A 16,964-nucleotide genomic window follows, 5' to 3' on the forward strand; every position below is an offset into this window, starting at 1 on the left:
CATGGGGTTTGGGTTAGGGGGTCCTACAGCTGGAGCTCAAGCAGGGGTGGAATATTTATTAGGTTAGGTGGGGTTTTCTCAGAATAGGGAGGGGATTTCTGGGAAAGACGGTGACACCTTCTTTTGTCCTTACACGATCTTCCTTGGAACTTGACATGATGCCAAGCATGTGATTTTTAGTATGCTAAGGAGCATGTGATGTACTCTGAGATGGAGTCAGGGCCAGCTTCTCCTCTGTGTTGGAACCAGTCAGTTCTGGCAGGTTGGGTACCTATACCCTCCCTGCCCACAGCCCGCAAGAAGAACAGGCTGCATGGAATCTTTAAATATAAACAAGCATCTAACTGAATGTAAACACCAGCCAGAGTCCCAAACCCCTCCCTGCTCTCGTCTGGCTATCTATCTACTCTAACAATACCACAACCCTGGAAATCTGATCAAATACTCCCAAATTGCCCACACAGATAAGACCTGACCTAACGCTTTGCCTTCCCCTGGGGTCCACAGTTACTCCCCAAAGACCACTGGGAACAACAGTGACTCACTTAGACCCAGGCCACCCTTGGGCATCTTCGGGAAATCCCCCCCTATTTTCCTGCCAGGATCTCAGAGCCCTGTGAGAAGGGCAGGATTAAACCCATCCTCCTCTGATGAAGGAGGAGCGTGAAGTCAAGGGTGTTACAATGTGAGGCTAATTACTGTAGCCTTTTAATATTCTCTTTTCTGAGGCCCTCCTGGGAAGGATAAAATACAACACTGCATAATAATAGATGAAATGAATGGCCTGGGAACCTTCAGTAGTTGTGTGACCTTGGACAAAATAGTTGACCCATACTTGCAATCTCATTAACGCAAAGAGCAAGAGAGTGAAAGAAAAGTCCTCTTTATTTTCCTTGCCAGGATGTGTCAGAGAGAAAATGCCTGTAAAATAGCTCAGCAGAGGCAGCTCACCTTGTGGGAGACACAATGCCTGGCTGTTCGGTGTGTGGTTCACTGTTATATTTTCCCCACAATTTTTAATCAGCTGACAGTCTCGGTTATATTTGCCCAATGGCTTTTTGTTTTGTTTTGTTTTAATTGTGAACTATATCATACATACAGAAGGGTATAAAAAGCCTCTGTATGGTTTAGAAACTCAATATGAATCACAGTGAATACTCTATTCAGGAATAGAAATAGACTCTTACCATACATTAAACCCCCCAGGTGCCTCCCCAGGTCACTTTCCTCTCCTTTCTTGCGACAGCTAACCTTATAGCCTGAGATTGGTTAGTTTTGTTTTTGACATTGATATCAATGCAGTCCTACTGTTATGCGTTCAGCTGTGACTTTCTTCTTGTACTTGATTTTATGTTTTTAAGATTTCTTCACGTTATTGAGTACAGCTGTGTGTAGTTCATTCATTTTCACTGCTACATCGTACTTTCTGCATTTACTGAATCAAATATATCAAGTAAGTATACGTATCTATTCTACTGTTGATGGGCGTTTGGGTTGTTTCCAGTTTGTAGCCTTTAAGAACAATACAACTATGAACGTTCTTGTGTGTTCCTGGCACACCTGTGTTAACAGTTTCTTCAAGCAGAAGTGGAATTTCTGGGTCATAGAGTATGTGGACATTCAGCTTTTACAACAATATTACTATAGGAAATGCTAGTTTTTAAAATCTACACTGTATTTTAAAGTGGTTATATCAATTTATATCCCTACTAGCAGTTTTAATAGAGTTCCTCAAACACCCTCAACACCATTATAAATGATCAACTTGTGTTTGCTAATCTGATGGTGTAAAATGGTTTTTTGTGGGAGTTTGAATATGTAATTCCCTAGCTAATAATGAGATTGGACAGCTTTTCATGTAATTATGAGTCATATGTGTATGTTCTGTAAAATGCCTATTCATGTCTTTTGCCTATTATTCCATTGAGTCATTTGTTTTGTTCTTACTGCTTCATAAGAGGTTTAACATATTTTGCAAATCCTTTGTAGTTACATACTGCAAATATCTCTGTCTCATCTGTTCACTGTCTTAAAAGTATCTTGATAAAAAGTTCTTAACTTGAACATAGTTGAGTTTGCAATGATTTATAATAAAATTTGATCTGTTGTAGGGACAGTCCTACTATCTTTTGCTGCTTTTTCAGCATTGTTTTGACTACCCTTGGCCCTTAGATCTTCTGTATAAATTAAAGAATCTGTTTGTCATGTTCTACCAAAAAAATAAAACCTCTACTGGACTCTCACAGGTCAAAAAGGGAGAAATTTACATCTTTATAATATTGTCTTCCTGTTAAAAAATATGGTAAACATAGTGTATGTCTTAGTGGTTTTAGGGCTAAATACAGTATAGTTTAGGAGCTTTACCTACAAAGACTTACATCTCTCTTATAAATGTATTACCAAGTACTTCATTTTTTTTTTTGCTAATGTAATTAGCATCTTTTAAAATTACATTTTTCTGAAAATTGCCCCTGGTACATAGAGATGCAATTGATTTTTTTCTAATAATTTTATATGTAGACATCTTGCCAAACTCTTAACCCTAAAAATTGAGACAGAGATAATTTTGGAATTTCTACGTTTGCAAATAATGAAAGCTTTGTTTCTTCCTTCCCAATTCTTGTACTTTTCATTTCTTTTTCTTGTTTTACTACCCTAACTATGACCTCCAATACATTGCTGGAAGTGAGCATCTCTATCTTATCCCTTGAACTTAAATTTTTGACTATTAATAATGATGTTCGTTGTATGTTTTTAACAGATCCCTCTTCAGATGAATGAAAATCTCTTCTATTCCTAGTTCTGCTTTCCAGAAATTTTCAAACATAGTATGTATCTTCATCATATTCATGTCTATGTATTTTTAAATTTCCATTATGATATTTTCTTTAACTTATGAATTGTTTAAAGTATGTTTTTCATTTCAAATGTAAGGTCTTTCTCATTACTGTTTTTGTTATTGATTTCTAACTTGATTACATTTGAAATTTGTTCACAGAAAATTCCATTTGTGTTTTAAAAAGAAACAACAACTTAACAACTGCAGAGTGCAGTGTTCCCCAGATGCCCATTTTATTGAGTTTATTAATGTGTTCTCTAAGGCTTCTATATCATTACTGATTTTTTTCTGCTCTTCAATGAATCACTGGAAGAAAGTGTTTAAAATCTCCCACTAGCACAGTGGATGTGTCTAGCTTCCCTTGAAGAGCTATCATTTGTTTGCTTTATGTATTTTGAGCATCGATAGATAGATAAATTAGAGAGATGATAGATAGTGACATAGATAGATAGTAGTCTTTCAAGTTTAGAATTGTTACATTTGGAAGGGAAATTAAGCATTTTACATTACGTGGTAACCTCTTTACCACTCAAAAGCTATTGGCCTTAAAGTCTTTTTTTTTCTGATACTAATATTTTTCCAGCTTTCTTCTGATTAGTATTTGTCTATTGTATCTTTTAACATCCCTTAACTTTCAATATTTCTGCATCCTTATGTTTGAAATGTGTCTCACATAAACAGCATATGCTAGATTATATTTCTTTATCTAGGCTATCAATTCTTAACTTTTAACTGGGGAGTTTAGTCCTGTTCTGGTTATCATAATTACTAATATATTTGATTTATTTCTACCATCTTACTGTGTGTTTTATATTTCTTACTTTTGCTGTTCTCTCAAACTCTACTTCTTGTGAATTAAATGAGATTTTTTTGTTTGTATTTCACTGTTTTTTCCCCTCCATTGACTTCTACTTATTCCTTTATATCTTTTGTTTTTGTGGTTGTCCTAAACATTTTAAGATACTTTTTTAACAATTTAAAATTAGTATCTTTAACCTCTTGAAAAATTCAAGGTTCCTTAACTTTATTTTCAATTCTAATTATCCTCAGACCCAATCCAATGATTAAAGTGTCTGATATTTCACTTCTAATATGCTTTTATTCCTGAAATTTTGACACGATTATTATTTTATAGAGTTAAGTTTTATTTAGATTTAAGACAAGGTTTATTCATATTTATCCACATATTAGTAGTATATTTGCTCACCATTCCTTCTCATATCTCAACTTTTCCCTCTTGGGCCATTTTTCTCCTACCTGAAGCATATTGTGAAGAATTTCATTTAGTGAGGATGTTCTGGTGATAAATGATCTCTTTTATTTGTTCATTTATTTGAATTTTCTTTTTCCTCATTTTTGAAAAGTCATTTGGCTGGATATAGAATTTTTGTTAACAATTATTTTCTTCAGCACATTATGCCCTCTGGCATCCATAAGAGCAGATGAGAAATCGGGAAGTCACTCATGGCGACTCTTTCATAGAAGATCCATCTTTCCTCCCTGACTGATTTTAAGATCATCTATTTTTCTTTATTGTGTAGCTAATCTGATATGTGTAGCAGTGTGTTTCCTTTTATTTATCCTCCAGATTTGTTGGAGATTAGTGTCTTTCAAGAGTTCTGGAAAAATCTCAGCCATTGTTAGAATAAAATCTCTTCTTCATATCTAACTGAAACATATTTTTTCTTTTTTTTTAGCCTTACTTTGTATTTTTCAATTTACTTCTTAAATTTATATCCATGATAATGTCATTGTATCCATCTTCATTATTTCTCTTTAACTGTATCTAATATTCTGGTTACTCCATCCACTGAGGTTTTAATTTCCATTACTATATTTTACATTTTTAGAAGTTATATTTGGTTGGTTCTTTTTCAAATCTTCTTGCTCCCCGCTCAACTTTTCAAGCTTCTCTCATATATTTAAATATATTTTGCATCGTTATTTTACTTTTTGGGTGTTCAATAAATCCAGTATCTGAATCTCTTGCCGATCTATTTCTGATATGGGTTTGTGTGTTTGTTTTCTGCTCGTTTTCTCAATCATAATATTTTGTTTCCTTGTGTGTTTTGTGATTTTTGACTATCAGCTGCTCATTTTCCTTGGACACTTATCTCTGGAAACCCTGAGAGACCTGGGTTGCAACAGGATCCCTCCAGAATATATTTGTGTTTATGCAGCTGGTCATGTGAGGTAGTATGAAACTGAGTTCATTTTAAAGTTTCTGGCTTAGATAATTTGGGCCATACACATGGTATGCATTTCAATGGTAAAAGCAAGTGAGAGTCAGTTTCTGCCAGGCCACGATGATCATCTGAGGTGGGACAGACAAGATTTCCTGATTCTCTTTCTGTGTTCACCATAAAACATGTAGGCCTTCGGGATCCCAGCTTTATGTAAAGATCTCCTATGAGGCACCTACCTTGATCAAGCCCTGGATTTAAGCTCCTATCTCCCATCCCCATACAATCTCCAGGGCAGTAGCTCAAGGCTCCAACATTTGAAAGAAACTTTGATGGTAAAAGCAAGCTTTGGTATTTGTTTACTTCCCAGAGTTCTTGGTTTTACTTGTTTGGGAGCCGAGAGGATTTCTTACTCCCATGGACATTCAAGGATGCATTTCTTAAGATTTTAAAAATATGCTTTATCCAATATTTCAGTTGTTTTGAATGGGAAGATTTTCTGGCTCTCTCATCTACTCTAGCGCAGGAAGCAGAAATCATCAAGCTAGTTTATTTTTAGCTAAGGATAATTTCCAGACCACTCTGCACCTGTAAACCTGAACCAATTTGCATGAATGTGCCTTCCTTTTTTAGCTAAAAAGAATTTCCAAAGAGGTTAAGCAATGAATGGACTTCTGTTGGAGATAAACAGTATGTGATTCTACCTGTCCCAGAGGCTCCCAGAAATGACGATTCCAACCTACACTTGCGATGATCATGTAATGTGTACTCCTAATAGTAGCTAATGTTCCAGGGTAAGGCTGATTATCATTTGCCAAACACTAAGTGTGTTATACGTACTACCTTGGTTTTCACAACCATCTGAGGTAGACATTATTTTTAGTTCCATTTTACAGACGAGGACACTGAAGAGCAAAATGGTTAAGTAATTTGCCCAAAGAATGTGGTGGAAATGGGAGGCAGCTGGGCTCCACAGCACACACTCTTAGCTTTGCTGTTACATTATTTCTGTTACAAGATAAGCAATCAGTGAAAAATTAGCTGCCTGAGAAAAATGGCCCGTACTGGATTGTTCAGGGTAAATTATTCCTCTAACACTATGGGTTTTAACCTGAGCAGCCAGCCCATCAGAAGCACCCAGGGAGTGTTTCCAAAATACACTTGGCACCTCCTAAGCAGACATTCTAATTCAGTTGCTCTGGGGTGGGGCCTCAATAGGTTTATTTTGTCAAACCTTCCCAGAAGGCTCTCTGAGCCCCACCGATTAGAACTACTCCTCTGAGGGTTATCCAGGGCTACCACCCTGCATGGCTTCCTCTCTCCCTTTGTTCACGTGTTAGAATGCTTTGCCATACTTCAGTTTCCCAGAAAAATGGGTGTCATCTCCTGAGTTCCAACTGGATGCCCTTGGCAATTCACTTCCCCAAAAACGAATCTTGGGTTCTTCCTGTGTAAAATGAGAGTCTGTTTTAGTGATAAGAAGACCCTCAGGTTTCTGAGTGTTCATGGAATAAGCTCAAATCTCTTTTTAATCAGCACTGGGTATCAGTAAGTCAAGGCCGAGGAGGAGGGCAGCTCTGATTTAAATCAGGCGTGGGGATCAGTTATGGATTTCATACATGCATCACTCCATGTGACTGGGTATGAGGGAGTGAGAATCACTGCAGGATGCTGCCACCTAAGTGATCCTGAATGGTCTCCAACACAGAGGACCCTCACTGAAAGCCATGCTCTCCCCTTCTTACTTAAGTGCTTAAGAAAAATAAGAAATACAGTTTAACTGGGAAAGAGTTACTAAGGGACAAAATCCTAAAAAAGAAGGGAGGCCCAGCCTGAGAATGCCACCCACCTCTACACGCACACACACCCTTCTGTCAAGCCTGCTGAAACCATCTGGACAGAAAGAAGCTGCTTTTAAGGAATTTGGCTCTGTTGAGTCTGCATATAAAATTCCAACACAGATGCTCCTTGGCAACCAAGCACCTGACTTCTCTGGACTAACATGGCAACACCTCTTCCTCTCTGGCTGCTGCTGGCCCCAGGTTTGCAATGTCCACTTAGTCCTTCCATTCGGCACTTCTGGCCAGAGCCCTTCTAACTGCACCGGAGCCCTCCCAAGAGGTGACCAAGTATTTCCCCGCAGGCCTGAGCCAGGAAGCCTTCCTCGGTGCTCTCTGCTGGAGGCTTTGTAGGAGATGCACTGCTGTCTTCACAGCACTCAGCTCATGTGTCCTAATCATCACACACACCACACTTGGAGGTTGCCTAGCAAGGAGATTCCCAAAGGCATGTGCCCTACAGGTCCTTCGTGCAGTGACCACGTTGTGTGTCCACTTACAAAGCTGTGTTTCAGCATCAAGCTCACAATCTCCTGATGATACTCCTGTTGTGTTCCCTCTGCAACCCTTTCTAGGGTTTATTCTTCATCCTTTTACAGACTAAGGGCAAGGGGTGAATGTAACTATTGCCAATATACCTGATATGTATGATGGAATGAAAACAACATTTTAAGCTAGCAATAACTAAAATAGTAACAGTTTTACTTTGTTTTATTTTATTTTTTTGGTGGGGGAGGATGGGATACAATTACATGAATTTCAGATATTTTAGCAGGGAGGGGAAAATAAACCTGAAAAAATGGTACCGTGCCCTTCATTCCACAGTTGGTCCTAAGGCTTAACTAGCTGCTTTCTTCCCCTCTTCCAGGCTGCCTTTGTTTTTTGCCCCATGCAGTGACTTTCACTATCAGGAAATATTTTGGCTGCAAATCATTAGAAAATCCAGCTAACAGTGGCTTCCATATATAGGGATTTGTTTTTCTCACATAGCAAGACATAGAAAGCAATTTCTCGTGTTGGTCTAGCAATAGTGTCAGGTCTTTAGGTCACATCTCCTTTCTGCTCTTGCTCTTTGCTTTCTGATCACAAAATGCCACCATGGGCATCCTGGCCACGTTCAGGGCAGGTAGACCGAAAAGGGATTGACCCTGGCTACATCTGGACTTTTCAGTCAGCAAAGCTCTCCTGGGAGCTTCCCGCAGCTGCACCTTCTGCCTTCTTGTCCAGTTCATCGCACGACCACTCCTAGCCAATCTGGGGCTGTGAAATCAAATACCTGAGGAATGACTTAACTGACTTAAACCAAATGTGATTCTTTAACTGGGTCGTGGCAGATTGCTTTCCTCCAAATAAGATGAACAAGGAAGAGATGGGGACATGGCAGGATAGGTGGTGTCTCAGCCTATGTGATAAAGTCACAGTTTTCCACTCACTTTTATAGTTCTCTGCACCCTATTTTATAGGAGCCCCTTCCATGGATAATCAACATTATGCTCCTCTGACAACATCCTGGAGCCCCAGCATTTATCAAATTGCCAGTGGCAGGCCTAGTTCCTTAAGATTGTACTCCTGGCCTTCACTGGAAGCATCCCTCCACTGGGGAGAAACTTCCAGCCCAGCAGGGCCCCGCTGCAGTGGGGAGACGGCCTCCCCAGGTGCTAGCTGAGCGGCAGCCCAGCCTCCGCGCAGAGGCTCCTGGCCCTTTCCTCGTGGCAGTGGGAAGAGACGGAGCCTCATAAAAGGATTTTAAAATATTGACGAATTCACACTTGCTTTTTCTCATTAAATCTTTTCTCAACCTATCATTACCAAATGAGAGCCGTACGAGTATCTGTGAAACCGGCTTTGACTTTCAGAACTCCTCCCATCTGGAGGTGGAGGCCCTCCGGGGCCAGCCTTCTGTGCTGTCTGCCCCAGCAGCTAGCAAGGAGCTGTGCAACCTCTGGGAGCAGCCGTCTCCTCTGTCCAGACCTCAACCGCAGGCTCTGAAGACCAGCTGATTGGGCTCCATAACCATGCCGGTTCCTTAACTGGCAACATTTGTTACTAATTTATTAAGATCTTGCAATTCTAAAACGCTATGATCCTATTACTTTTAGGTTGAACTTTCTTGCTCTTCTTAGTTCAACTTTGTTTCAGACCCTGAATATAGACATCTCATTTTCCCTGAAGGGAATGGACTTTCTCTCTTAGATTAATTATCTAGAATACTGCAGTAGCAGGTAAAAACACTCCCTGTGGTCATTGGTCATACTGTATTTCCAACTTCTATTTTCAAAAATAAGAAAAAGAACAGGAAGGAAGGAATTCAATTCAAAAAGTCTGAAATCCCAAAAGAGAAAACTAAAGCAAATTGAAGCTGTCTGGATATTATAGAGGCCTTTCACCTTCTAGGCTAATTGGCAATGCATCAAAAATAACACAAGGTTCTAACAGAATTCATTAATGCCAAAGTTCATTTATTCACACATGTGCAAAAATGATGGTGTACCATGGCAAAATAAATCTCATTTAAAAAATAATTGTCAAGGCTCTTTGAAGATTTTTAAATTAATTGTTTGAGATTTTTATGCCTTTCTTCCTTACACATAAATGATTACATGTATGCTACAAAGAACACAGAGCTGGGAATCAATTATCAAAAACCCTTGGCTGCACTAATTGTGTGACCCTAACCAAGTCCTTTTACATTCTTTTGCTTTAAAATGGAAATGATTAAAATTAACACTAAGGGCTTTGGTGAGAATAAAATCACAGACGAAATATGATAATATAGGCCAAAGTTCCTATAAGCTATAAAATAATATAATTAAAATTAAAACATCTTATGAGCTAATAAGAAATGATGAAAAAGAATAGTGTGTAAAATACATGATTTGTGATTAGAAATTTTATTTGAAGTTCAAAAGATCCTCTACATCTGAGATTTTTTTAGATGTATTTGCCAAAATCCAAAGCAGCTGAATTCATACACACACACACACACACACACAGAATTCTTTAGTACAGTCTTAGAAATTTATTTTCATTTATCCAGAAAAAAAGGAAAAACAAATTGTTTTCATTACCTTAACTGTGTTTATTGTTTTACAAGTATATGTATGTGTGATATCATATCGAATTGTACACTTAAAACATGTACAGTTATTATATATCTATTCAACCTTAATAAAACTGTAAAAAATTTTAATTTTAAAAGGTCAATCAACATGGAAGATTTTGCCTTGTGTGGATAAAATGAGAGTTCCTGTGGCCAGATTCCTGGTTGACTAGCTCACTGCACACGTGTGGGCAATACATGGCTGTTGACTCTATATAAAGAGCGCCACCCAGTGCTCTGGGTGCGACACGATGGCAGGGCTGCAAGGCTGCAGGAGAGCAGAGCAGAGGCTGGAGTGGTGGCAGCGCCGAGGCCAGAGACTGAGACTGCTGTGCAGGTAAAAGGCCCCAGGGGCGGAGACCGGCTTGCTGCATGCAGACTCGCTCTGAGTGAACAGGATTTTAGTGACTGACCTGCCACCTGAAAATAAAGTTGGGCATAACCCTTTCACCCCAAGAACGTTTTGCTGTCAATTTCTTTGGTCGCATTGAATCCATAGCGAACTTGCCCGGGGCGGAAACCCATTGGCAAAACACCTTGGATGACTCTTCTGGCTTCCTTCTCCCCCATTTTCCTTCATTCCTGTTATTTTCTGGGGGTGAGTAGTCATTATGCATCCCTAGATTGAGATGGAGTTAAGACGTAAGGCCAAGACTTTACTACCACCTCCTGCAGCCATGAGGGAGAAAATGAAGGTGGGAACTCTGGAAGAATCTCTGTTCCTGGCAAGAGCCCGGCTGTGAGCTAGCAGGTGGGGGCAGAACCAGCCACGGCCCATTTCTGGAATTCTACACCCAAGTGCTGAGCTTGTCCTTCTCTGGGAATTCAGCTCAAAGGGCAGGCTCACCAGGACATTCCCCAGGAAATAAACAGAAGAGGCCAGAAAAAGGAAAAGGAAGAGTGAGCAGGGCCTGAGGTTTGGGTTCTACGCAAAACAAGGAAAATATGGCCCCCTTGAATCAACTGACCCCTGCCTCCCAGCCCCCTCCCCCTTATCCTGTTGTTTGGCTGCAGGGCACATTCAAGGAGGCCTGACAGGCAAACGGAGATTTTACTAAAAGCCATTTTCACTGAACACAGAGACTTATTTTTTAAATCTTTATTTATTTTCTTTTATTTTTGTTGAAGTACAGTTGAGATACAATATTACATTGGTTTCAGGTGTACAACATAGCGATTAAGAGGTATATACATTATGAAATATTCACACAGTAAGTGCAGTCTGGCGTCATACAAATTACAATATAGACTATTACAAAATTATTGTATTACAATATCATTGACTTTATTTCTTATGCAATGCAGAGATTTCTAAATGGATAGACCGTTTAAGGTTTAATCTCGGGCTAGAAGAAGAAATAGGACACTTGCAAAATGACAAAAGGTTTAGACAGGGATGCTAAAAAATAAGGCTACTGTGCCTAAATTGAGTCCTTTGCCATCAGTAGCAGTTAATGGTTCCTTTGCTTTAAGGTTTTGACTTTTTATATGAAGTAAATCCATCTGCAAGCATAATGCTCAAATAATATTTTTATTCTCAGACAGGTCTGATGAAGGTGAGAAAGCTCTAGCAGTGGTTCTCAGGATTGCCTGCCCATTGAAATGACCCGATTGGATTTGCCAACTACTAATGCTCACAGCTGTTTTAATTGGTCTGGGCTACAGTCTGTGACATAAGGCTTTTTTTTTTAAGTCCCCAGATGATTCCAATGTGCAGCCAAAGTTGAGAACTGGCTCCCTTGGGCAGTGTACCCACACCAATACCCCCCTAGAAGCATTTAGATTCCACATGTAAAAGAAATCATATGGTGTTTGTCTTTCTCTGACTTATTTCACCTAGTATAGTATCTTCTTGGTCCATCCAAATGTCACAATTTCATCCTTTTTTATGGAATAAAATGTATGTGTGTACAGATGATATATATATGTATACACACACACACACACACACACACAGCCCCCACAACCTCTTTATTCATTCTTCTACAGATGGACAATAAATTGCTTCCCTATCTTGGTTATTGTAAATAATTGGAGCATTATTTACAATAGTCAAGGTATGTTGTCCATTTTTCACTGAGAAGGAAATCAATGCCCTCAAGACAAAAATAACGTGTTGCCATTGAGCAGGGTTCTCAATTTGTGTGCACACTGTCATTACCTGGGGGGCTTCCGAGGCCCTGGGTCCCACCCCAGAGAATGCGGCCTGTGCCTCAACATTTAGAGATGTTCTTCCGAAGGTCCTACTATGCTGACAGTTTGGAAAGACGAGGAGATGGTGGAGATGTTAACTGCTCCTGTTCTTTCTTGCTCCCAGGGCAGATATTCCTCTGGGCTGCATCCCTGTGGTCATCCAAGTGTATAAATTTGTGCTGGTTTCTTACCATTTGGTATCCTGATGCTGGCTCAGGCCCTTTCCTGCCCTGAAACTCCCTGGGACCCTTCACCCCAGAGCTGGAAGGCTGTGTCAGAAACATTGTTAAATACCTTGAAGATAATCTCTGGCAATTTCAGTGCTTATTTCCTTTTTCATAATTCCTTTGTACATGGAGGAAAGACAGAAAGAAAATTTGGGGCAGTTTTCTGGGCACATGTTACACAAAGCTGAAAGCCCCTACAGACCCTTTTACCAAGCTGACACTAACTGGAAATGCCAACAGCAAATTGGGACCATTGCTCCATTTTTGAAAGAGGTAGCTCAGGATGAAAACATGTTTTGTCCCCAAATGTACATAGTCCAAAGTCCACAGTCAGATGGGCTCCTTGGGTTGTCCAGAGAATAAGAGATACTAAGAAAGAAAAAGAGGAAAAAGACTCGGGAAATGATCTTGCACTTCCCAGCCAACTACACCTTCCTGTAATACGAAGAGCAGGCCCCCCAAAATCTGAGGTTTGAGCAGGAAATTCTGTCCCCTTTTGGGCAAAGAGCAGGGGAGTACAACTTTCCATCACTACCAAGAGCAAACCACATTAAATGGGACAGTCATGCAATGTGCGAGGACAAGCTGGAAGCATCTGGCCTCTATATATCTGGCCAGAGATAGTAAACGCAGAAAATGAAAACAATCCATTTCACTATCAGCTCAATCACTTTACTCAGTAAGTAACTGCAGAAGACTGTAAGTAGTGGGAAAGAGCTTTATCTTACCGTAGGCACCCCATGTCTCTGTGCATCCCCAACTTTATTGTCTGTAGAAAGAGGGCCCTTCTTTATTCATTTAACAAGCATCAGCTAAGGAGCTACTGCTTGCCAGAAACTGCTAGGAGCTACAGTGAGATGCAAGCCTGAGTAAGACAGGATGTTGGCTCTCAGGAGCCCACAGCCCAGGAGAAAGATTTGTAATAATTATAATGCACTCTGGGAAAAGCTGTAACTAACACGGGTGCATGATGCATGGGAACTCAGAGCAGGGAGTAATTAGTTTGGCTGCCAGGTTAGCAAAGACCTCATGGGGAGGCAGTATCTGAAATAGCACTACAGACGGATGGTTCCAGATAATTCCTACTGCTTCTTCCTACTCTTGTCTTCAGAGTCTATAAAAGAAGAGAGAGTACAGTGCAGACACATACTGGGAGCACCTGGGAGCAAGCAGGAATATTCTTCAAAGGTTCAGACCAAGGACTGGAGACTCCTCATGCATGACAAGGCCCAAAAGAGTAGCCTGCTAATATCTGTGGGGTCTTAGAAAGTATCAAACCACGGTACATATATATACAAATCAAAACAACCAAAACAGCAACCGACTCATAGACACTGAGAAGTGACTGACGGACGGTTACCACGGGGGAGGGCTTGGGGTGGGTGGATAAAAAAGGTGAAGGGGATAAAGAGGCAAAAAAGAAAAAAATTTTTTAAATGTCAGACCACAGTATGACTTGGAGATTATGTCATGACCGTTAAAGAATTAGCCTTCAGCAAGAAAATGGTGGGTGCTTTTACTATGACTCATGCATTTCCCAGAAGCCACTGATTCCTGAAATTTCCCTTGGGGATTCCCAGATGCACTAATGAACTCTTTCAAATGGCACCATTTTTTTAAAATCACTTTTGCCCTGGTTTTCCAGATGGGAAACTGGGCTTAGCCTGTCACATTGAAGATCTGGTTGGGTTTCATTTCTTCACTTCCTCTCCCGCTGCTTTTTATGGGCTGGTTTGGAGAGGTGGTTTAGAAGACAGCTGAAAAGGAAAATCCTGATGTTCCTAAACAAATGCTTTGAGGGAAGTCCTGGGAATTCTTCGGTGGTGGAAGCGAGTCACGGAGCATTCTTCCCTAAAGGAAAGCCCTCTTTCAAGGCCCACTGTCTGGAATCAGAAAGGAGCGCAGGGCAGAGGAGGGGAGAGAGTTACTTCAAAAGTAAACCTGAGAACAGACTTTGGTAAAAGGGAAAAAAAATGGATTCATCAGTTCTGACTCCTCTTATTCCCACCCAGTCTTCACAGCAGGTAGGAGCTTCTCCAGTTAACTCAGTATGTTTATTTATTGAGCATCTATAACCTTAGGAACTGGAGGTGAGGAATCCGAATACAAAGAAGACAAGCCTCGCAAAGAAGCTGACACTATTCAGAACAATTGCAGGGACTTTCTTTTTTTAATCTTGAACAAAGTACAAGGTACAGTGCTGGTGTGGAAGTAGCCGGTACCGGCCTCCAGCCTGGAATGGGGACTAAGGGTGGAGACACCACAGGTAAATGTTGAGCATGGCAGTGTTAGGGAATCCTCCCAGGGCTGGGGCAAGGAGAGTCTGCTGTGAAACAAGGTGTTTGTGACATTCCTCTTTGACCAGCTTCTTGAAGCTGCCCTGCTCCTCCTGGGCTGCGGGCATCTGTGGTTGCAATGCTCTGTGGTGGGCCCTGTTTGCTACATCACACCGAGGAGAATGAGGCTTGGAGAAGACAAATCACTGGCTGAGAAGCTCTGTGGGGAAGAAAGCACGCAACAGCAGGTCAGGACACCTGGCTCTTGTCTCAGCTTTGTCACTCCGTCACCGAGAGCGACTCCCTCGGCCTCTTGGCCTCAGGTTCCTCACCTGTAACACCGCGGGAATGGGCGATGTTGTCTCCAAGTTCCCTCACCAAGCTTTCCCGGGACCTGGGTGATCTGTCCTCCAAGGGTCCTCCCTGAACCCTCATCTGAGGCCTTACAGCACCCTGGGGTGACTAAGTACTTCCCAGGAAAGTAGCCCCAGAAAAGGCAGGGAATGTCATGGCTGGGAGAAATGAGTCTTCCTCTTCTCAAAGGGTGTCTCTGCTGTAAATCAGTAGGTTGGCAGTCTGGTTTACTACCTTCGTCCATCTTCTTGGGCCCTGCCACTTCAGGGTCACTGCCAAGGCTGAGGAATATCACTGGGGCCATGCCACCCCCAGGTCCTCCTGCAGATTCCTCCCGTCAGCTCCTGACTTAGGTCCTTTGCTTCTCTGTGTCACCTACCATACACTTGCCAAACATGTATTGAGAGCCTCCTGGCCCAGGAGCTGAAGGTCTAGTCAGGAGCAAAGACATTGTTCTGAGTTGAATTACACCCCCTGACCCCAATTCACAAATTGAAGTCTAATCCCCAGTACACAGAATGTGACCACTTTTGGAAACAGGGTTGTAGTAGATGTAATTAGTTAAGATGAGGTTGTTAGGAAGGGCCTTAATCCACCATGACTGGTGGCTTTACAAAAAGCGTTAATTTGGACGCAGACATGCACATGGGCAGAACCCATGTGAGAGACCCAGGGAGAGGGCGGCCATCCACAGGGCAAGAGAGGTGCTGGCACGCTCCTCCCCCCACAGCCCTCAACTAGCGTCCCACACCTTGATTTTGGGCTTCCAGCCTCCAGAATCGCGAGACGACACACATCTGTTGCTTAAGCCACCCAGTTTGAGGTACTCTGTGGCAGCAGCCTTAGGAAATGAATAGAGATGTGCACTTAAACTGTTAGGCATGGGGCAAGGCTAAGGCCTCACTGAGGATTCAGCTGATAAAGAAACAACTAGGCCTTTTTAGATTCAGACAGTACCTTAGTCACACAGACGGTGAAAGGAAGAGTAGCTGGAGGTGTCAGTTCCCTGTGGCCCGTGTGCAGGGTGACACCCAAACAAAAGGGGCCCAGTGCCTAAGACACAAACAGTAAGAGCTGACATCTTGCAGCCGCATCTTAAGGACTGAGGCAGAAGCCTCACAGCTCCTCAGAACCTGGGAGGAGATGAGTCTGTCTCATGACAGCCTCCTTGTAAGGAGGGGAGCGAGAAGAGGTGCCCTTGAAGCAGCTCCTCACAAGTGTCCTATCTTCTGTTCTAGGAGGATCACAGGGCATCTGCAGAGACTCAAGTCAGCTGTGCTTCAAGCCTCGCCTGCACAGCCTCTGAGGGTCTCCAGGGCGCCCAGCAGAGCACTGAGAGTTCCCCTCAATGACACTTACTAGGAGCAAAAAATGAGGGGTTAGGCAAGGGGCACAACCTGTCTCTATCCATCCATCCCGTGGGCTGCACAGAGGCTCTGCAAAGGGAGGCCAGGAACAGGGAGTGGGAAGTGAAGGGCTCGATGGCACTTCGCAGGAGTGATCACAGACCAAATGTGGGCAAAGAAAGAGATCCCTGCATTTTTTTAAATGACTTTTTTCTTAATTCTTGGAATAGGGCAGGTGCAACATGCAATATTTAGAGAATTTAAATAAACATAAAACTCACAGACATCATGCTGAGCAAAAGTCAGACACAGAAGAGCACACTTTATGAGTCCATTTATTTGAAGTTCTGGAACAGGCAAAACTCACCAGAGGCATAAAAAAGGAAAATAGAAGTTGCCTCTTGCAGAGAAGAAAGGGTCACAAGCAAACTTTCTAGAAAGATGGAGATGTTCTGTACTGTGATAGGGGTGTGAGATGGGCAGGTGTACTCATTTGTCAAAATTGTGCAGCTGAGATTTGTGCCTTTTAGTGTGTGTAAATTTTACCTTAATAACATTACCCAAAATCACACCAAAGAAAGTCTATTAACACTTTTTTCATTATCTTA

General features: G+C 41.6%; 2 long non-coding RNA genes across 2 annotated transcripts in view; one reads left to right on the forward strand and one right to left on the reverse strand.

Annotated features, from left to right (window-relative positions):
* The first annotated feature begins 1,344 nt into the window (after nt 1-1,344).
* Nucleotides 1,345-10,728, forward strand: LOC140843294 (uncharacterized). Its single transcript, XR_012120920.1, has 3 exons — nt 1,345-1,453; nt 2,762-2,828; nt 10,060-10,728. It is a non-coding gene; the product is annotated as an uncharacterized lncRNA (long non-coding RNA).
* A 3,818-nt stretch (nt 10,729-14,546) lies between these two features.
* Nucleotides 14,547-16,964, reverse strand: part of LOC108403844 (uncharacterized) — a 28,774-nt gene continuing 26,356 nt past the window's right edge. Inside the window, exon 3 of the long non-coding RNA XR_005062047.2 lies at nt 14,547-14,876. This is a non-coding gene — a long non-coding RNA (uncharacterized lncRNA). The remainder of the gene's footprint in view (nt 14,877-16,964) is intronic.

This window comes from Manis javanica, chromosome 8, assembly GCF_040802235.1.
Source record: "Manis javanica isolate MJ-LG chromosome 8, MJ_LKY, whole genome shotgun sequence".
Lineage (NCBI taxonomy): Eukaryota > Metazoa > Chordata > Mammalia > Pholidota > Manidae > Manis > Manis javanica.